The 21,790-nt window shown below is 44.0% G+C and overlaps 1 pseudogene; it reads left to right on the top strand.

Annotated features, from left to right (window-relative positions):
• Positions 1 to 1,773: 1,773 nt before the first annotated feature.
• On the top strand, positions 1,774 to 1,891 carry LOC126163519 (5S ribosomal RNA; annotated as a pseudogene).
• The last annotated feature ends 19,899 nt before the right edge of the window (positions 1,892 to 21,790 follow it).

Below are 21,790 nucleotides of genomic sequence, written 5' to 3'. Positions count from 1 at the left end.
TAAAGCTCCTGTTTATTTTTTTCTGCAGGTCAAATAGTTTGCGCGTAGCGAGCGAGAAAATATGAAGATCTTGCGCATGGTTTTTGAAGGCCAGATATAACATTGCGGTTGCATGAAACATCAGTAGGGAAAGCTGAATCACCCTGTATAGCAAAAATTTGAAAGAAATGACTGATTACGTCACTAAATTTTAACTTTTAAGACTAAATAAATTATGAGAAAAAATTGTGGGACATTATCCACTGAAGGAAACTCGTACATGTCTACATTGTATTCTACAGTACTTTTAAATTTTACTCGAGGGTTTTCCATATGACCGCCTTCACAGATGAATGTTTGATATTGACTCTTTAGATAATCTGCACTCCATTTTTTATCACACGTGCTAAGCAGAAGCACGTCCACTTAATATATCTGCTTTCTGTGGGAAAAACTCAACAGTAAGTGCTGACAAAGCTGAGACGCACAGTTGTGAATGCCCCGAAACTGGAGCATTCCAACAGAAGAATTTTGTAAGAGATATGAGACGAGTCTGCATTAGCGAAGTTACTGTTAAGTGGAAACTTCACGGTTGCTGAAAACTCTTATAATTGCTCTTGTACGCCTAAAACATTACCTGACAGGTATCTCCAGAGTAGTGTTTGTTTGGACTCTGCTACTCACTCCAACTGCCATCTAGTGGCACCTTTAAACTGGACAGGTCAGACTGTCCAGTATAGTCTGCTCCCTGTCGGAAGAATTTGCAACCTACGTGCAGAAGTGGATCGCCCAGATCCTTTGTGCGCGCAGGAAGGATTAGCCGTTGTAACGGCCGAGCAGGTAGTTGTGAGACCCCGTAGCGCTGCCATAAGGCCAGTGATCACAAGCACAAAAGCTTGACGTTCCTCACAATGGCTCAGAAAACACAGTTACTGATCTTTAGAACTGTGGAAGAAGGCATGGTAAATTCATTGGAACACAAGTGGTTGAGAAACTTTGAATGTGGCTTGGAAGATTACTTCTGATAATGGCTCTAGCACTATGGGACTTAACATCTGAGGTCATCAGTCCCCTAGACTTAGAACTACTTAAACCTAACTAACCTAAGGACATCACACACATCCATACCCGAGGCAGGCTTCGAAACTGCGACCGTAGCAGCAGCGCGGTTCCAGACTGAAGCGCCTAGAACCGCTCGACTTCAGCGGCCGGCAAACGGCACAAGTGAGTTCATATTTTCATGAGGAACTTTTGAACAGAGTAGAATTATTTCTACTGTGGCAAAAATTTGGCATCGGGCTCTTTATGTGTCAGAATGATGAATGTCCTCTCTACAAACGAGGACTACAGCATCATGGTTCTGAAAGAATCGGTAGGTTTGCAGGACTGGGCTGCTCAACCCCATCAGACGTCTTGGGAATGAAACAGAGCCTTGGTGACACTCCAAAAAAATTCTCCCAAAGAATAGAAAATAACTAGTCGCTGTGATTCAGCAAATATGACAAGAAGTTCTACAATCAGTGATTTATGACTGAAAACCATCTTTGTTACAAAACTCACGTAGGTTTCAGTCCGTTGAATGGAGCCCATTTCAGCTGGGAGTAACAGCCGATCTCGAGCGTACACAAAGGGAGGATGGAGAGAATGCTTACACAGACGACACAGTGTAACAGAAACATTGAGAAATATTAGTTGGCAGAAACCTCGAAAAAAGCCGGAATGTTTTGCGAAAATTGGCGAACAAAACCAAAACAACTACATATTAAATTTTTTCAGCTATTTATCTATCTTACTGGCAACGGACTTGCCGCAGTGGATACACCGGTTCCCGTGAGATCACCGAAGTTAAGCGCTGTCGGGCGTGATCGGCACTTGGATGGGTGACCATCCAGGCTGCCATGCACTGTTGCCATTTTTCGGGGTGCACTCAGCCTCGTGATGACAACTGAGGAGCTACTCGACCGAATAGTAGCGGCTTCGGTTAAGAATACCATCATAACGACTGGGAGAGCGGTGTGCTGACCCCACGCCCCTCTTAACCGCATCCTCCACTGAGGATGACACGGCGGTCGGATGGTCCCGGTAGGCTAATCGTGGCCTGAAGACGGAGTGATTTATCTATCTTACTAGCTGAATACATGGTGTTGTCTGGTATGCATTTATTCCAGTCATCTATTAGACCACCTCCACCTCTCTCTGTTTGTCTCTTCCTTCACCTCCTCTCTGTTTATATCCACCATCCCCTCTATCGATCCACCTCCTCCACCCCACACTCTCTGTCTCCTCCTCTCCTTCTCTCTGTCAACCTTTCCCTCCTTCCTCCATCCATCTGCTCCTTCCCCCTCTATCGATCTCCTCCTTTCCCCTCTAAATCCATCTCCTTCTCCCTCTCCTTTGTCACTTTCCTTCTCCCCTCTCTCTGTCCATCTTCTCGCCTCGCTTTCTCTGTTCATTCCCTCCCCTTTCTGTGTCCATCATTCTCCCCTCATCTATCTCTGACCATCTCGTACTCTTCGCTTTCTCTGTCCATTTCCTTCTCCCCCTCTGTCTGTTTATCTCCACCTGCCCGATCTCGCTGCGTAACTTTTCCTCCCCTACCTCTCTGTCCATCTCCTTCTCTTCCCTCTCTGTGCCCATTTTCCACCCTCCTATCTCTGTCCACTGCCTACCCCTCTTATCTGTGCTTATCTCCTCCTTCCCATTCAACGTTTGTCCATCTCCTCATCCTCCCTTCTCTCTCCACATTATCACACTCTCGTCAATAAGGGGCTTGTGCTTCTTCCCCCTCCAGTATTTCTATCCAGATTGTAACTAAAACGCGTACGAAGTTTGATTGAAATTGTTCCAGGATGAGGTTTTTACCCGTCGCCTTGCTTGCATAACCACGTGTCAAACACATTTCACACATATTTAACATATTTCACTAGTATTTCTACCATATTTCACTTGTATGTCTAGCGAATTTCGCTCCACAGTTTCGTTTCCCCACAGCTTAATGTTTATCACGTCGCATCTCGTGTACTATGCGCTGTAAGATGATGTAATTTTCCGGGTACGTGGACTGGTACATGTGCCTACTGTCTCCGAAGTCTGTTACAAATAGAATTAGTAGTAAAGAAGCAATAAATTAAAGCGCCATACAGAAATCCCCAGTTTTTCATGCATCTTAGTATTTGACGTCGTATCTCCTGAACTAAGTGTCGTATAATAATGTATTTTGGTACATTCAGTGGTATATGTGAATACTGTTTGCAAACTATGTCACAAATTAAAACATTGTACTTCATGTTGCAGTTTTACTGCACGAACACCGAAAATGTAGTAAGTGATAAACTCTTTTACCTTCATCATTTTTTTTGGGAGGGGGGGGGGGGGGACGTAAGCGAGCGTACAGCTTTGAAATTATGTGTAAAGTTTGTTGCAAGTCTCTAAGTGCTGTCATTCTCAAATGCTGCATGATTGAAATATGGGTGTTCACGCGTCGTGGGCTACACTGATTTTTCACCACAATGATTCTTTCCAGACAGTAAGTAATATGTGATATGTGTTTGGTTGATATCGATGCAGTGGTTTAGGAAGAGATGTGGAACATACCGGGTGATCAAAAAGTCAGTATAAATGTGAAAACTTAATAAACCACGGAATAATGTAGATAGAAAGGTAAAAATTGACACACATGCTTGGAATTAGAACAAAAAAAACGAAGTTCACAAAATGTTCGACAGATGGCGCTGGAAAGCAAAACGTTAGTGACTGCGCATGACAATCATGTGTAAAAGGAGCTGTAATGAGAGAGAGAATAACATTCGGCAGCAGTCGCAGCATGTTGACGTTACCCGAAAAGGCGCTTTTAGTGAAGCTGTATTATCACAATGGGGAATGTGCTAGTTCAGCGTTACGATCCTATCGCCATAGGAAGGGGATTCGAGCGGGTAAAGGTCCGTTGACAAATGCAGCTGTGGCGAGAATTATTTCGAAGTTCGAAGCCACGGGTTGTTTATACGATAGACCCCGTAGTGGCCGACCGAGCACAAGGCGTAATGCTGCTGAGACAGTTTAGGAAGAAATGGAGACTGTAGCGGGTCCGTCTATGCACCGGGAAGTCAGCGCTCGTGCAGTCGCAAGTCGCACCGGCATTCCATACACGACTGTTTGGTTGGCACTGAGGCGTGTCCCCCGATGCTATCCGTACAAAATCCATCGGCATCATGAACTGTTACCTGGCGATTTAGTGAAGCGGAGGGCATTTGCGCTGTGGGCGTTTCAAAAGATGGCGGAAGATGACAATTGGTTGAGTAACGTGTTGTGGACCGACGAAGCTCATTTCACGCTCTGAGGGTCTTTCAACGCCCACAACTACAGAATTTGGGCTACCGAAAATCCTAGAACTGTCGTGGAAACTCCATTGCACGACGAGAAAGTCGCGGTATGGGTTGGATTTACCACACCTACGTTAACGTGTCTGTTTTCTTCGAGGAAATGCGTGATTCTGGTTTTGTAACTGCTACCGTGACGGGTGAGAGGTACACCGATATGTTACAGAATCGCATGATCCGCAGCCTGGCTGATAAACACCTGCTGACACGTACGATGTTTATGCAGGATGGCGCTCCACCCCATATTGCCAGACGCGTGGAAGATCTCTTGCGCTCGTCGTTTGGTGATGATCGTGTGCTCCGCCGCCACTTTCGGCATGCTTGGCCTCCCAGGTCCCCAGACCTCAGTCCGTGAGATTATTGGCTTTGGGGTTACCTGAAGTAGCAAGTGTATCGTGATCGACCGATATCTCTAGGGATGCTGAAAAACGGCATCCGACGCCAATGCCTCACCATAACTCCGGACATGCTTTACAGTGCTGTTCACAACATTATTCCTCGACTACAGCTATTGTTGAGGAATGATGGTGGACATATTGTGCATTTCCTGTAAAGAACATCATCTTTGCTTTGTCTTACTTTGTTATGCTAATTATTGCTATTCTGATCAGATGAAGCGCCATCTGTCGGACATTTTTTGAACTTTCGTATTTTTTGGTTCTAATAAAACCTAATGTCATTCCAAGCATGTGTGTCAATTTGTACCTCTCTATCTGCGTTATTCTGTGATTTATTCAGTTTTCAAATTTATACTGACTTTTTGATCTCCCAGTACTTGCATCCATCCATACATACATACATTCGTTTCTGCAACTTCTGTGGAAAAGGAAAGTTAAACTGAGACAAATAACAATTAGAACAGGGGTGTACGAGCAGTCATTCTTTCATTCTCCAAGTGTGAACGCAATGGAAAGAACTTCTTATGGTTGTGGCAAGTAAGTAAAAAACGGATAAAGAGCAAAACACGTAAATCTGAGTTGTTGGTGAAATTATATGGCACACGTCAAGGTCAATAACATGTATTCCGACACAGGCACAAGAACGTCGAATAACAGTGTTTATAGCTGTCACAACATGGCACTCGTGTCTAGCACCAACATTGATGTTCAGATAATGAGCCAAGCGGCAACACTCTGTCCTCTGTTGGTGTTTTGGCGCGCGTTAGTGCGAATTGCTGACAACTGAAATAGCTCTCTGGCTTGTTTGCAACAATATAGCATTGTCTAAGTAATTATTATAGATGAATAATAAACAATATTGCAAAATGTAAAGGAATACTGCAGCAAACGTTTGCCAACAGCGCTAGGCAGATCGGGACAGTCACCCATCCAAGTGCTAGCCAAGCCCGACAGCGCTTAACTTCGGTGATCTGACGGGAAACGGTGTTACTGCTCGGTAAGGCCGTTGACTTTGGTTGAAGAATTTGGTGAAGTTGTGTATCAAATTTCGGTATGTTAAATCTGTTTTGGTAAAGGTGGTACTTGTGGTCTTCTTGTATGGCTTGAGATCTTCGCTTTCTATGTAGGTACATCTACATCTACATTTATACTCCGCAAGCCACCCAAGGGTGTGTGGCGGAGGGCACTTTACGTGCCACTGTCATTACCTCCGTTTCCTGTTCCAGTCGCGTATGGTTCGCGGGAAGAACGACTGCGGGAAAGCCTCCGTGCGCGCTCGAATCTCTCTAATTTTACATTCGTGGTCTCCTCGGGACGTATAAGTAGGGGGAAGCAATATATTCAATACCTCGTTCAGAAACGCACCCACTCGAAACCTGGACAGAAAGCTACACCGCGATGCAGAGCGCCTCTCTTGAAGAGTCTGCCACTTGAGTTTGCTAAACATCTCCGTAACGCTATCACGGTTACCAAACAACACTGTGACGAAACGCGCCGCTCTTCTTTGGATATCTCCTCCGTCAACCCGACCTGGTACGGATCCCACACTGATGAGCAATACTCAAGTATAGGTCGAACGAGTGTTTTGTAAGCCACCTCCTTTGTTGATGGACTACATTTCCTAAGGACTCTCCCAATGAATCTCAACCTGGTACCCACCTTACCAACAATTAATTTTATATGATCATTCCACTTCAAATCGTTCCGCTCGCATACTTCCAGATATTTTACAGAAGTATCTGCTACCAGTATTTGTTCCGCTATCATATTATCATACAATAAAAGATCCTTCTTTCTATGTATTCGCAATACATTACATTTGTCTATGTTAAGGGTCAGTGGCTACTCGCTGCACCAAATGCCTATCCGCTGCAGATCTTCCTGCATTTCGCTGCAATTTTCTAATGCTGCAACTTTTCTGTATACTACAGCATCATCCGCGAAAAGCCGCATGGAACTTCCGACACTATCTACTAGGTCATTTATATGTATTGTGAAAAGCAATGGTCCCATAACACTCCCCTGTGGCACGCCAGAGGTTACTTTAACGTCTGTAGACGTCTCTCCATTGATAACAACATGCTGTGTTCAATCCAGCCACACAGATGGTCTGATGTTCCGTAGGCTCTTACTTTGTTTATCAGGCGACAGTGCGAAACTGTATCGAACGCCTTCCGGAAGTCAAGGAAAATGGCATCTACCTGGGAGCCTGTATCTAATATTTTCTGGGTCTCATGAACAAATAAAGCGAGTTGGGTCTCACACGATGGCTGTTTCCGGAATCCATGTTGATTCCTGCAGAGTAGATTCTGGGCTTCCGGAAATGACATGATACGCGAGCAAAAAAACATGTTCTAAAATTCTACAACAGATCAACGTCAGAGATATAGGTCTACAGTTTTGCGCATCTGCTCGACGACCCAATTAAAATCATTCGCCATCTTTTCGCAACATTACACATTACAGTGTCAGGTCACCCCTTAGGAAGAACTGGATACCGGCGTACCACTGTTTTCTAGTCAGGTACTCAGATGGCAATTGTCATTTGTGGACGCTGTATTCAACCAAGCATATACAATGCGACATCGTAATTCAGCGAAAGTTGCAAGCGCAGTTTGTTTGATCCAAAAACGAGAGATTTTCGGTCATGTTGCTTCAGATACCAATGTCTCTCCACGTGTAATCCGTAAGTTGCGAACATTCTACAGGGAGACACGGCAGTACATCACTACAGGGAGACAGGTCAGTACAGTACAGGAGAGTTTCACAAGGTCACCAACGTATTACAACCCCACATCTGGCCATCTCTGCGTTGCGACGTCGTGCAGATACCGCCAGAGTGCTGAAAGACTATCACAGGAGGGCCACTGGAACCGACGTATCCCATCAAACCTTGCTGAACAGGTTATAAGAAAGGGCCGCCGACCCAGACGTCCTGAGTAGACTGCATGACACGAAGACATCTTGCAGCTCGCCTTGCGTTGTGCCGTTCCATGTCAGCTGGCAACTTTGTCACTGGCATGTTATTCACAGACGAGACGAAGGTGATGGCCGCGTTCGTGTGCGGGGACCCGAGGTGAGCAGTAGCTGAAAATTATTGTCAAAGAAATCAACAAATGTCGAAAGTTCTGTGGTTTGGGGAGGCTTCAAAGTTAGCAGCCATACGGATCTTGTTGTTATCCATGGCCGCCTTACCGCCAGGCAGCACATCGAACAGACCCTGTTGGACCATGTGGTGGCTGCTGCATACAGTTGTGGCCCTGAATCCCTTCTGATGTCAGGACCCATGTTGCAGGCGTCAGCAGGGACGTCTTGCGAAGCATGGACATTGAAGTAATTTAATGGCCGACGGTGAGTCCCAACCTAAACCCCATCGTGCAGATGCGGGACATGCTCGAAAGACGCATTCGTGGTCGTCCTGTTCCACTACAGATTCTCCAAGAACTCTGATGGGCTCCCACTGAATAAAGGGAACGGATATCATATGATGACCTTATCACATTTATAAGGAGTGTGCCACGTAGTTGTCAGACAGTTATAAGGCTAACGGAGGGTACACTTAGGTTAACGGGATGAATGATTCTTTCCACTTTGTTTTCAGCACCTGTCGGACATTTCAGTTCTTTTTATGTAAAAAAACGAGGACGAATTGACGTTTTGTTGTGCACTTAATTTGAGAAAGATAAAGGTATAATTTGGTAACACAACCAGTCCTAAATTATTGTTCAATGGAGCATAGGCACCGAAAGTCACGTACGCCAAATTCTCTTGAGCAGTGTATTATTACGTATACACTACAAGAGAAAAAGAAAGAATTACCCGAATGTGATGCAAATCGGTAGATGTGAAGTACATGTACAGGCAAACAACTGCTCACAGTTTCAGAAAAATTCGATGATTTATACAAGACAAGGTGCCTCACAAATTGAGTAAATCAGTAAGTGTTGCTCCATCTCTGGCACTCATGGAAGCAATTATTCGGCTTGTCGTTAACAGAGTTATTGGAAGTCCTCCTGAGCGATAGCGTGCCAAATTCTATCCAACTAGCGTGTTGGATCCTCAAAATCCCGAGATGATTGGAGAGCCTTGCCAATAATGATCCAAATGTTGTCAGTTGGGAAGAGATTTGGGGACTTTGCTGGCCAAGATAGGGTTTGGCAAGTACGAATACAAGCACTAGAAACTCTCGCCGTGTGCGGGCGGACATTATCTTCCAAAAATATAAGCCCAGGATGGCTTACCAAGAAGGGCAACAAAACGAGAGTAGAATATCGTCGACGTACCCTTGTGCTGCGAGGGTACCTCGGATGACAACCAAAGGGATACTGCTATGGAAAAAATAATGCTACCACACATCATTATTCCTGGTTGTCGGACTGTATGGCGGGCGACAGTCAGGTTGTGTAACGTCTCTTAGCAAAAGACATATTATGTAATAAACAGAAAACATTGTGTCATGTTTTGTTCTTGTATGGAATTATGTACTGATTTTTTTTTATTTAGATAATATCTGTGTCGGCGAGTACTGAAACCGCCACAGACGATACTTATTAGATATCAAACAAAGATGAGAATAGGTGACTAGTATAAATAGTAAAAAACGAACATTAATTTCTCTGTCGTCTTCTTGGAGTTACGTGAGTAGGATAGCCTGTGGCGTTATATTCTACGCTAGCGTAGCATTCTTTTGTCAAGATTGTGAGAGGGACGCCATTAGACATAGCCTTGGAAAGGTGTGTAATTAATTGAATTGTTTAAATGTTTTGAATAGAGTTACTTAGTGAAACCTTGCATTATGATTTGTAATAAGCTTGCCTAGTATTTTATCCCATCCCTTTAAGACTTTTCAGTTATTTAAATATTATTCGTGGTGCAGAGCTGCGCTACGAACGAACGAGCCGCTGCCGCGGCGCATTCAAACTGCATTAAATGAAATCTGTCATACCGCAAAGAAGCGGGCAGGTAATAGTGAAGTAAAATTATTTATTTCAGCTTTCGGAATTGCAGAGCAGAGCAGCAGATTTTATGATGTGTTTTACAGGTTGACGCGGGCTGCTGATAATATATTACTAACAGTGTAAAAAGATAATTTACCTTCATAACATAAAAGAAATCTTGGTGTGCGTAGTTCTGCTCTGGCAAACCTTATAGTAAAAACATCTTTTTCTCCGATAATAGTCCCATGTTCTCGGGTTAGTCGTGGTACTTATTGGTGTTTTACTGTTAACAAAAATCCACTGCAAAATTTTGATGTTGAACAATCATTGCGTACTGTAACATCAGTACTGATAACAAAGTAATTTTCATTAACCTTTTCAATAACTATAAAGTAGGGAAGATATGTTGAATTTTATAGTGAGTTACAGTAACGAAAAAATGTTCCTTTAATAGAAAGCCAGACCCAGAAGAATAAGAACATAATATATTATCTTTTGTTGAAAATTAATGATCCAAAGAAAGTCACAGCACAGCATCACTAAAAGGTATTTCGGGGTTCTTTTCGTAGTAACATATTTTATTTCATATATGAGTTGTTACGCGAGTAATAGTAAAACAAAGCAAATAATAATAGAGCCAGCGAAAAAAAAATGCTACCACACATCATTATTCCTGGTTGTCGGACTGTATGGTGGGCGACAGTCAGACTGATTGGAGTAGAATTGTCTTCAGTGATGATTCCCGCTGCGAACTGAGCCCCGATGACGAGTGATGACGTGTCTGAAGACGCCCCTGGACAGCAGTTGGACATACACTAAGTGATCAGAAGTATCCGGACACCTGGCTGAAAATGACTTACTAGTTCGTGGCGCCCTCCATCGGTAATTCTGGAATTCAGTATGGTGTTGGCCCATCATTAGCCTTGATTACAGCTTCCACTCTCGCAGGCATACGTTCAATCACGTGCCGGAAGGTTTCTTGGGGAATGGCAGCCCATTCTTCACGGAGTGCTGCACTGAGGAGAGGTATCGATGTCGGTCGGTGAGGCGTGGCATAAAGTTGGCGTTTCAAAGCATCCCAAAAGTATTCTGTAGAATTCAGGTCAGGACTCTGTGCAGGCCAGTCCATTACAGGGATGTTATTGTCGTGTAACCACTCCGCCACAGGCCGTGCATTGTGAACAGGTGCTCGGTCGTGTTGAAAGATGCAATCGCCATCCCCGAATTGCTCTTCAACAGTGGACAGCAAGAAGGTGCAGAGGGACACGCTCCTGAGCGGGCTGCATTTTTAGCATCTTCACCCTCATAGCGCAACTAATCTGTAAATGAGAGATAGCTCAAAATTCTTACACAAATAGGGTATTAGTCAAAGCATTTCCCAAAAAATCATTGAGATAGTTATTATATTTTGGTACTGACAACAATATTTATAATAGTATAAAAACGGGACACTATTTCACTAGGGTACCATTTTCTTTGGAACCACTGGCTGCATAGCTTGGAAAAAGAGTCAGAGTACAGACAACTTCACATGTTTAATGCCTCCAGTTTCCTTCCCTGATGCTGATCTGTGAAAAAGAAAAGTAATTTATTTTACTACAACAAAAATATTTAAAAAGGAAGCTCAAATATCACCAACATCATCATGATGTTACAAATTCTTCAGGAAATAGCAGGCAAGGGAGGTAGAGGAGGTCATTCTAAATATCTGTATCAGTTTTTGTGAGTTTAACTTCAGTCGTTTAGGAGAAAAGTGTACCTGAATTATGAAAATTCAAGTTTTCGGTAAATCGCAAATGAAGATTTACACATTTATTAACTTACCACTATGCTCATTTAGAACATTCCAGCCTCATACTCCAGTTGTCCTCCTGTTTCCTTATCCTCCATACTCCTTCTTTTCATTCTTCCCTTTATCCTTGACTCCTTGGTAGCAGCTTCTGCAGCTGTCTCTGCTTCAGTTACCTGCCGCTTATCAATAGCAGTTAGAGCTGAAGCCATATTCCTTCCTGTCTGGATGTTCAGTTTATCCATAACATTGGTCCTTGAAACTGCACCATCATTGAAAGTTATTATTGTATCCATTACACCAATCTTCAGCACTGTCAGCCCAACAAATACAGTTTTGGATATCCTCTCCCATATACAGCTGTTGAAGCTTACATTTGCATTCTGAGAGAGACCATGAATACATTTCCTAAGTAGATTTTTATTTGCCAGATCCCTATATATAGGCCTAATTGCCTCCATTACAGCAAGTGGTAAGGAATGCTTGTGGGTATATTGTATGCCTATAGAATTGCTCAACCAGTACTTGCACCACGAATCTTCCCCTTTTGGACACAAACCATGCTGTGGGGTTTCACCTGTTGACACTATGAGAAATCATGTTGTCCAAACAGCTCGTCTCATTTTTTTTTCAAATCTCCTACATTTCTCCTTACTGATTGTCCATAATATTGATCAAAGAATCAATTTCACTTTCTGTAATATGACCTGGACCACATGTGTGTTTTCCATCTGACAGTTTTTTTTCCACTGAAGTCTTTACATAATTTTCCCAGCCGAGATCACATTCTTTTTTTGTACATGCCCAACACATTCAAGCATTTCTATGAGTGTCCTCATATGGTCCGTCATTAACAACAGTAGTGTGTCCTTTACAGTCTCTATCCAAGGTAGCCTACTTACCTCACAGCACGTCTGACCTCCGATCTTATAAAAATGTTTACAACTCCTTTCGTTTCCATGTTTCCATTTGAGGCATCAAAGTTCTTTACACAAACATAGGTGCCAATAATTTTACTTGAACAACCTTGGCAGTGTTTTGTTAGACATTCATAATCTAGTATCTGACCAGTTTCAATAAATGTGGCAGTTACAACCCCATTCAGAGAAGTATGACCTCTCTTCTGCCAAGATCCATCAAATGCTGCTACAATGTCTGTATTCTAGACAAGGCTACTGCTTCTTCTGCTGCTCTTTTCATTGAATGTTCACTTACACCACATAAAGCATTATGTATTAATTTATTGTATCTGCCAAACCTCAGTGCAGTTGGAGGCAAATCCATCACTGCACAAAAAGTCTGGATAGCTCTCCTCTCCTTCCCTTTCCATTACATCGCATTGCATAAGCAAGCTGAATATTTACACTGTAATGTCGACTATTAGTTACTGGCGATGTCATAGTATCACTGTTCATCTTACACGAATTATAGACAATTACTAAACGACTTGAAAGACCAGTTCCTTCCTGAAATGTCCTCAGAAACGTCAATATTATCTTCGCAATTGCAGTACTTACACTTCACAGCACTCTTAGAAAGTCTTGACAGCATATTTAGGTTTACAATAACATTTACGTCGTTACTGCTGCTCACAATACTACTAGGCCTGTTCTTATTACATTTAGTAGGCGAAAGCTTACGTCTAGAAGCACTGCCTGTAGACACAGTTTCCGCGGGCGACTTCTGAAGCAACTGATGTGTATTATTCGGTTGTGTTTGGAACCGGTTGCCGCGAAACTTGCATTTGGGGCTGAATTTCTTTACTCTCAGCATTTGTTGCACAGGAAACACACACACAGAAACAAAACAACACACAATAACTATAAAGCCACACATGTATGAAATTACGAAATCATATATTCTCTGATCTTTGTTTACATTCGAATTATAACCTTCTAGACATGCCTGTAGATTGATTCCGGGAGTCAGTGCCTTCTAGAATGCACCTGTGTTAACGATCCGTAACTAACGACAGAAAAAACAGAAGAACAAAATAATGCATCACGTATTCTGATGCTCTTCAAACTGACAGATGGGCGTGGCCCCCGCGTAACATTATGTTCAACCTCAATTTTAGAACGAACAGAAAATGATAATGCCCATAAACTATACATTTTTGAAATCAGCATGAAATGCTCTTTTCTATAGAGCAAGATTTTTTTCAAATTTTTGGTCATTTTCACGAACATGTCCCCTTAAAAGATCGATGTAGGCCTGTGGTGTGATAGTGCCACGCAAAGCAACAAAAGATGCAAGCCCCCCTCCATGAGAAACACGACCACACCATAACACCACCGCCTCCGAATTTTATTGTTGGCACTACACACGCTGGCAGATGACGTTCACCGGGCATTCGCCATACCCACACCCTGCCATCGGATTGCCACATTGTGAACCGTGATTCGTCACTACACACAACGTTTCTCCACTGTTCAATCGTCCAATGTTTACGCTCCTTACACATAGCGAGGCGTCGTTTGGCATTTGCCGGCGTGATGTGTGGCTTATTAGCAGCCGCTCGACCATGAAATCCAAGTTTCCTCACCTCTCGCCTAACTGTCATAGTACTTGCAGTGGATCCTGACGCAGTTTGGAATTCCTATGTGATGGTCTGGATAGATGTCTGCCTATTACACATTACGACCCTCTTCAACTGTCGGCGGTAACAGACGGGGTCGTCCTGTACGCTTTTGTGCTGTACGTTCCCTTCACGTTTCCACTTCTCTATCATATCGGAAACAATGGACCTAGGGATTTTTAGGAGTGAGGAAATCTCGCATACAGACGTATGACACAAGTGACACCAATTACCTCATGATGTTCAGAATCCTTGAGTTCCGCGGAGCGCCCCATTCTGCTCTCTCACGATGTCTAATGACCACTGAGGTTGCTGATATGGAGTTCCTGGCAGTAGGTGGCAGCACAATGCACCTAATATGAAAAACACATGTTTGTGGGGTGACTTGATACTTTTGATAGTGTAAGTGTATCGGGAAACTGAAGAGCGAGCGAGTCTCCACCACGCCTACCCAGCTACGTCACAAGGCGCTACTACAGGCTGTTTCGTAACGTAGTACCGGCCCTGCCGCGGCGCGCGCTTTAAATTTATGGCGACGCCGTGTACAGATACGTCCCGGCTGCGTTTATATTTAGACAAATGTGTTAAGAAAATAAGGAATACAAAAGACGATAGCTTCTTCCGAAACACAACATTATAGAATAAATAATATTAACATAAGAACGGAAGTCAGGATTCTACTACAAACATAGAACCGAATGCCTGTTCATGTGAATGTATACTGCTCTATTGCTATTTGTAAAACGAACGCCATATAGTGCAATCAATCTGTAGAATTTAAGTCTTGTTCTTACTTTGTGTTTCTACTGAAAGGCAGAAGTATTCTTTGAAGGGCTGCATTGAGACGCAACAATTCTTGCAACACGAAGAGTGTTTAAAAAGTAACCAGAAATTTACGAGCCTATTTGCACTACATTTTTGTCACTGTCCTCGTAAACTTGTCTGAAAAGTATCTGTACAATGTTACGCATATTGGGTATTTACTCTGTTGTCAGCTGTCAAAAAGGTTACATGTGTTTTGGTAGCATCAACCATTATTTGTTTTGTACAAGGTTAGTCCCAAAAGCAAGGTCTCCTATTTTTTTGTAAGTACAGAACTCTGTGTGGCAGTTGGTCACACTGTTATGAAGAGTGCTTCACGCGCTGTGTGTAAACATGTTCGGCGCCTGGGCGTCGTTTCAGTTGACCCACGTGGTTTACCGCGTTCGGCTGCACTCGCTCGGAGTGAATGTTAAATTAATATCTTGCTAGGTCTTAAATTTTGCGACATAGTTAACAGACACGTTACAAAAAACGTGCACAGTTTGCCTCAGCTGTGCCAGGTGCTTCCACAGCAAACATAGGAGAAAACAATTGTGCACTGAATTCTTTAAATACGAGAACTCAGTATTCAGATGAATAGCCTATGAAGAAACATATTTCTATGTGAGAAAAACTACCCAAAGCTAAAACAGGAAAAATCTACCCTCAAAGAATAATTTGCTCGGAGAGATATGAACAACGGTATACTTGACACTAGAGTTTCAGAACTCAGACAGTATGCGCGAAACAGGCATCAGTGTTCAATATAATTCCAGAGGGCATCAAAATTACTTTGTTTTTGCTAGATCGATCCAGGCTGTTTTCGCGTGTTATTCACTGAATAGTTTTGCTGAAAAGTTTTAGGGGTGGAAGAAGAGCTAGCACAGCATGAAGGACGTTTTACAGCTGTGAAACACTGCAGCATTTATTTCCTCCATAACTGGTCTGTGACAAACATACACATCATCACTATTATTTTTTAAAAATGGTTTGAACGAAATTTACAAAATTAATGAATCTTTTGGTTAAAAGTAGACAGGACAAAGAATAACGACAGATTATTTCCCTGAGACGTTTGCAACAGCATATAGTACATTAATCACACAGAAACAGCCACAATTCTTTATAACCTCGTTTATAATGCGCAGGTATGGCATTGGAAGAATTTACAAGTAAAAATTCACCCATTACCCATGCGAATACAAACGAAATATGTCATATAAGCAAATATCGTACTGCTTTCATTAGGCATTTCTACTTTATGGCATTCTTATATTCCTTAATTTTCGTGAGTTACTATGAGGGCCTACATGAACAAAACGACTTTCACTTATTTCTATATAACGCTGATTTTAGACAACAGAGTTAATCGACTGCATCCGTGGCTCTACTACCGACATGACAGATTCAAGACCATTGTTTTCGCATTGTATGTTTGCTCTGCTGTTTCCCTCAAATAAACGTATTATAATAAGTGAATTAGTTAATGAAAATTTGTCCTTATTGCCCTTAAATAACATCACGTTATTTTTTGTTTTCTATTGCTGGCGATGCTTTCAATTCTCTATAAATACTTTTATTTCTTTAATAATGCAAATTCATGTTATATTACTATCCAGAAAAACTTAAATTTCTTATCATTACTGAATTTCATCACAGTGTAACATGTGTTGGACTGTGACGATAACAACTTTGTTGTAGCGTCCAGTTTGCGGAACTGGCGGCTGTTTAGGGGAGGGCCTTACACTACGGATAGGCACGGAGGGGCGTGAACGGACGGGACTCGTTCCGAGCGAAATCCTGACGCCAAGGGCACGTCCGGGAAAGGCCACTTCCCCCACCAAAAGCGTTGCTCGCTCTTGAGTTTACAGGCAGACTGTACCAACTTGACTGTCGCTCGCCATTCGGCCTGACAAACAGGAGTTGGGGTCTGGGACGCCATTTCTTTATTTCTTTTCGTAGCAAAACCCCATGGTTGTCATCCACTACTATATTTTCCATCCCGTTTTGTTGCCTTTCATGGCAAGCCATCCTGGGCTGACGTTACAACAAGATAAGCCCGCCCGCATACGTTGTCTTTGTGCTTGCCAAAACCTTGGCCAGAAAAGTCGCCGGATGTTCGGAGCAATAGGGGCAGCGTCCTCCAACGATATCGGGCTTTTGTACAGTGTGTGGCACGATACGCCCCAGGAAGACATCCAACAACTCTGCCAATCAATACCAAGTCGAATAACTAAGGGCCAGAGATGGATCGACGCGTTGTTGACTTGCCCTATGTGAAGCTCCTTCTCTTGAAGAAATCAAGCTCTTTCTCTTGAACAATTCATCGAATTTTTCTGAAATTTTAATCATTTGTTTGTCTGTACATGTACATCGAATCTACTGATTTCCGTCCCATCCAGATAATTCCTACGTGGTGCGTTGTATTTTTCGGTCTTAGAATTCCTCTTCCAGGTCTTCTGTAAATGCCAATTTAAATGCATACAGCCTTCGTATGACCAGAAACTTAAGTTTTTTCCTACCTTAAAGAACAGGCGAAAATCAAAAGTAAATAATGATACTAAAGAAACTGCTCTGCTGTCTACTGAGGAAGGTCCTCAACAATGGGTAATACCAAAGATGAAAGAAATAAATATTTGCTACACATCAAGGGTGCCCATACCCGGGGGCAAGCTCTCAGGGGAAAAAATATAGTGTATGCAAGTGTTTTTCTTTCACTAACGTGGAAGAAAAGTCTGCATTATGCAGGTTTTAACAAGCCCGGAACTGGAACCTTTTTATCGATACTTACAAGTAGCCATTCACCTTCCAAAATATTAAAAATATTCCGTACCCCCAAGTCTAGCCCCCACCCTCAGTACAAACTCTCACATGGGTGCCCTTGCTACAGATTGCATGATGGTGTAAGAGATGTAATACAACTATGTAAAAGAACATTTTGTGAGGGTCTCAGTTCTACAAAGGAAGTGTTCAGACGTTAACACAGTTGATGAAGAGTGGTGAGATTGTCTATGTGGTAGGTGAGTAAGTAACATCAAACACAGGATGAGAAGCTGGTTGTTGGCCATGTTAATGCCATATCATGGCAAAAGAGCCATTATTCCTGGGGAAAATCAACTGACAAAGAATACTTAAGTGAATACCAGACAATTTTACGTATACACAGTGATTTTCGAAAGTAACACGAAGACACTAAAATGATATACCGTTTCTGTGCTATTGTCTTTAAAGAAAAAGTCCCCAAACTAATATTTCATCATTTTTCAAGTGACCCATGTCCTACAGATGTCCCCCCAAATTGCGTGCGATCCCAACAACGAAGACAACAAACTGAAACTAGTATTGCATCATCAGAAAACAAAGAAGGCTATATATTCCAGGAAAGTTGACACAGTCAAGAGTCAAGGGCCTAATGTGGAAGTCCGTACAACTGTAGTGGATTTACAAAAACGGATTTCTCTTCCTTCATTAAGGCACACTGAAATGTACTTGCTAATCACAACCATGCACACAAACCTGTTTGCATTCCACAGCCTGTGAAAAGTAGCAAGGGTAGAATTTCACGAGTATGAAGACATACTGTTCACATTAAAACATCAGCCGACATAAAAGTTTGCTGGATAGGGTACCGCGTCATAATGTATAAAACTACTGCTGCTGGAGATAAACCAACGTTTCGGCCACGGTTGCAGCGGCCTTCTTCTGGATCTACTGGTGCGTTCTAGCTATGCAGTGTCCCTTATATTTTGTTGTTACAGTTCACCCCGCATGCCATTACGTCATAATTTTAAAAGGAAGAAGAAGAGGGAACTTTATTTTAATAGGTTATTACAGTGGAGGGAGAGCGTACCATCTGTTGTCTATTGGCGCTTGTGTTATGCGCCATGACTGGAGGTCACCGTCGAATGAGAAGTTGGCTCCTGTTTATCAAATTAATGCTGGACGTCGGCCGCGCGCCGGCAGTTACTCGCCGGTAGTGCTCGTGCATCGTGTTGACAGTGCGGTGTGTTGCGCTCTGATTGCTGACAGCCAAGATGGGGCAAGCCTGAGTCCATCCACTCTGCTCATGTTCTTAGGGTGTTTAAGTATTTCGACGGCCTCTGATTTTTCGTTTCATCATAGCCGGCTGCTTAGCCAAAACACAGGCTTCGCCGAATTTTATTTCTTTTCCGCAGTCTTGCTGATTTCTGCCACTGCAGATTTGTTGTTGCCCTAGACGAATATAGCGCTCGTGTTCCCGAATGCGCGTTGCTATTGGCCTGCCAGTCTCGCCGATGTATGCCTCTCGACATTCGCATTCCCCCTTGTACACGCCAGCGTCGTGTAATGTATCCACCTTGTCATCAGTGGAGCCTAGCACGTCCTGGATCCTGCGACCACTGAAGTAGGCAGGCTGCACCCCAACACGGCGAAGGTGTTTGCCTATTCGGTCAGTAACAGTTTTCACATAAGGTAAGAGCACTGTTGGTTGCAGGTTGTCTATTTCTTGCTTATATCGCTTACTTGTATTCGTCGACAAGGCTGTAGCCATTGGCTAGAAAAGTTGTGCGTAGCCTCTTAAGCTCAGGTGTTTTGTTTTGAGCATAACTTAGGCGCTGCGTACGGATTGCCTAGGAACAGATGACCGAGTTGTTCTGCGTTGGTTGGTGGTAAGATTGGGCGTGCAGATACCTGTCTGTATGTGTAGCTTTGCGATGTACTCTGTGTCGCAGTGTGCCCTCCGTTTTCCTGTATACTTCGACGTCTAGAAAGCCTACGCAATTACACTCCTGGAAATTGAAATAAGAACACCGTGAATTCATTGTCCCAGGAAGGGGAAACTTTATTGACACATTCCTGGGGTCAGATACATCACATGATCACACTGACAGAACCACAGGCACATAGACACAGGAAACAGAGCATGCACAATGTCGGCACTAGTACAGTGTATATCCACCTTTCGCAGCAATGCAGGCTGCTATTCTCCCATGGAGACGATCGTAGAGATGCTGGATGTAGTCCTGTGGAACGGCTTGCCATGCCATTTCCACCTGGCGCCTCAGTTGGACCAGCGTTCGTGCTGGACGTGCAGACCGCGTGAGACGACGCTTCATCCAGTCCCAAACATGCTCAATGGGGGACAGATCCGGAGATCTTGCTGGCCAGGGTAGTTGACTTACACCTTCTAGAGCACGTTGGGTGGCACGGGATACATGCGGACGTGCATTGTCCTGTTGGAACAGCAAGTTCCCTTGCCGGTCTAGGAATGGTAGAACGATGGGTTCGATGACGGTTTGGATGTACCGTGCACTATTCAGTGTCCCCTCGACGATCACCAGTGGTGTACGGCCAGTGTAGGAGATCGCTCCCCACACCACGATGCCGGGTGTTGGCCCTGTGTGCCTCGGTCGTATGCAGTCCTGATTGTGGCGCTCACCTGCACGGCGCCAAACACGCATACGACCATCATTGGCACCAAGGCAGAAGCGACTCTCATCGCTGAAGACGACACGTCTCCATTCGTCCCTCCATTCACGCCTGTCGCGACACCACTGGAGGCGGGCTGCACGATGTTGGGGCGTGAGCGGAAGATGGCCTAACGGTGTGCGGGACCGTAGCCCAGCTTCATGGAGACGGTTGCGAATGGTCCTCGCCGATACCCCAGGAGCAACAGTGTCCCTAATTTGCTGGGAAGTGGCGGTGCGGTCCCCTACGGCACTGCGTAGGATCCTACGGTCTTGGCGTGCATCCGTGCGTCGCTGCGGTCCGGTCCCAGGTCGACGGGCACGTGCACCTTCCGCCGACCACTGGCGACAACATCGATGTACTGTGGAGACCTCACGCCCCACGTGTTGAGCAATTCGGCGGTACGTCCACCCGGCCTCCCGCATGCCCACTATACGCCCTCGCTCAAAGTCCGTCAACTGCACATACGGTTCACGTCCACGCTGTCGCGGCATGCTACCAGTGTTAAAGACTGCGATGGAGCTCCGTATGCCACGGCAAACTGGCTGACACTGACGGCGGCGGTGCACAAATGCTGCGCAGCTAGCGCCATTCAACGGCCAACACCGCGGTTCCTGGTGTGTCCGCTGTGCCGTGCGTGTGATCATTGCTTGTACAGCCCTCTCGCAGTGTCCGGAGCAAGTATGGTGGGTCTGACACACCGGTGCCAATGTGTTCTTTTTTCCATTTCCAGGAGTGTATATTAGCAACCTGTTTGGGTAGGAAACACACAGCGACATGTGCAAACTGGAAACGCTCAGGAAGAAGAAAGGGAAACTGAATGATCTTATCTACTTGATGACATGGAACCTAAATTTCTTCACTTTAAATTTAACATCGACACTCACAAAGCAAGAAGCATCTACAGGCGAGCCAGTAAATCTCTTCTGAAGGAGCTCGTTCAGCAGGAGCGAAGAGAACTTGACTTCAGCAACAAACAATTACTGCAAATACATCTTCTCGTATCATCTACCTTATCGCCTACCGACTGGAATAAAGTCGACAGAATCACTCACCTGCAAGCGTATGCAACTAGTGAAACCGCCGCCATTCCCCAGAAGAAGAAATTTGAGCAGCTAGCAAAGACTACTACATCTCGAACAGAGGCGAACCATTCATCTCACCCCACGAGAAACGCAGCCACAGAAGCACTAGCTAAAGGACTAAACTTTGCCGTTACACCTGAGCGTTTTCCTACGGAAGCACTCCGGCACACATCTGCGATAGAAGTTGAGAAAATTAGGCAGGGAACCGGTGGAGTTCTACTACGTGCCAAGCCACCGAAACACAACCTTAGCCGAGAGGAAATGGCAGCTATCAATGAGATGAAGAACAACGATGAAATCGTGATATTAACAGCAGACAAAGGCAATGCTACTGTCATCTTAGATACCACGCAGTACGAAGACAAGATGAAAGAATTATTAAACGATCCCATCTACAAA

This window comes from Schistocerca cancellata, chromosome 2 (assembly GCF_023864275.1).
Source record: "Schistocerca cancellata isolate TAMUIC-IGC-003103 chromosome 2, iqSchCanc2.1, whole genome shotgun sequence".
Lineage (NCBI taxonomy): Eukaryota > Metazoa > Arthropoda > Insecta > Orthoptera > Acrididae > Schistocerca > Schistocerca cancellata.
The sequence above is the reverse complement of the archived record's forward strand: the minus strand, read 5'-3'. Positions and strand labels throughout refer to the sequence as shown.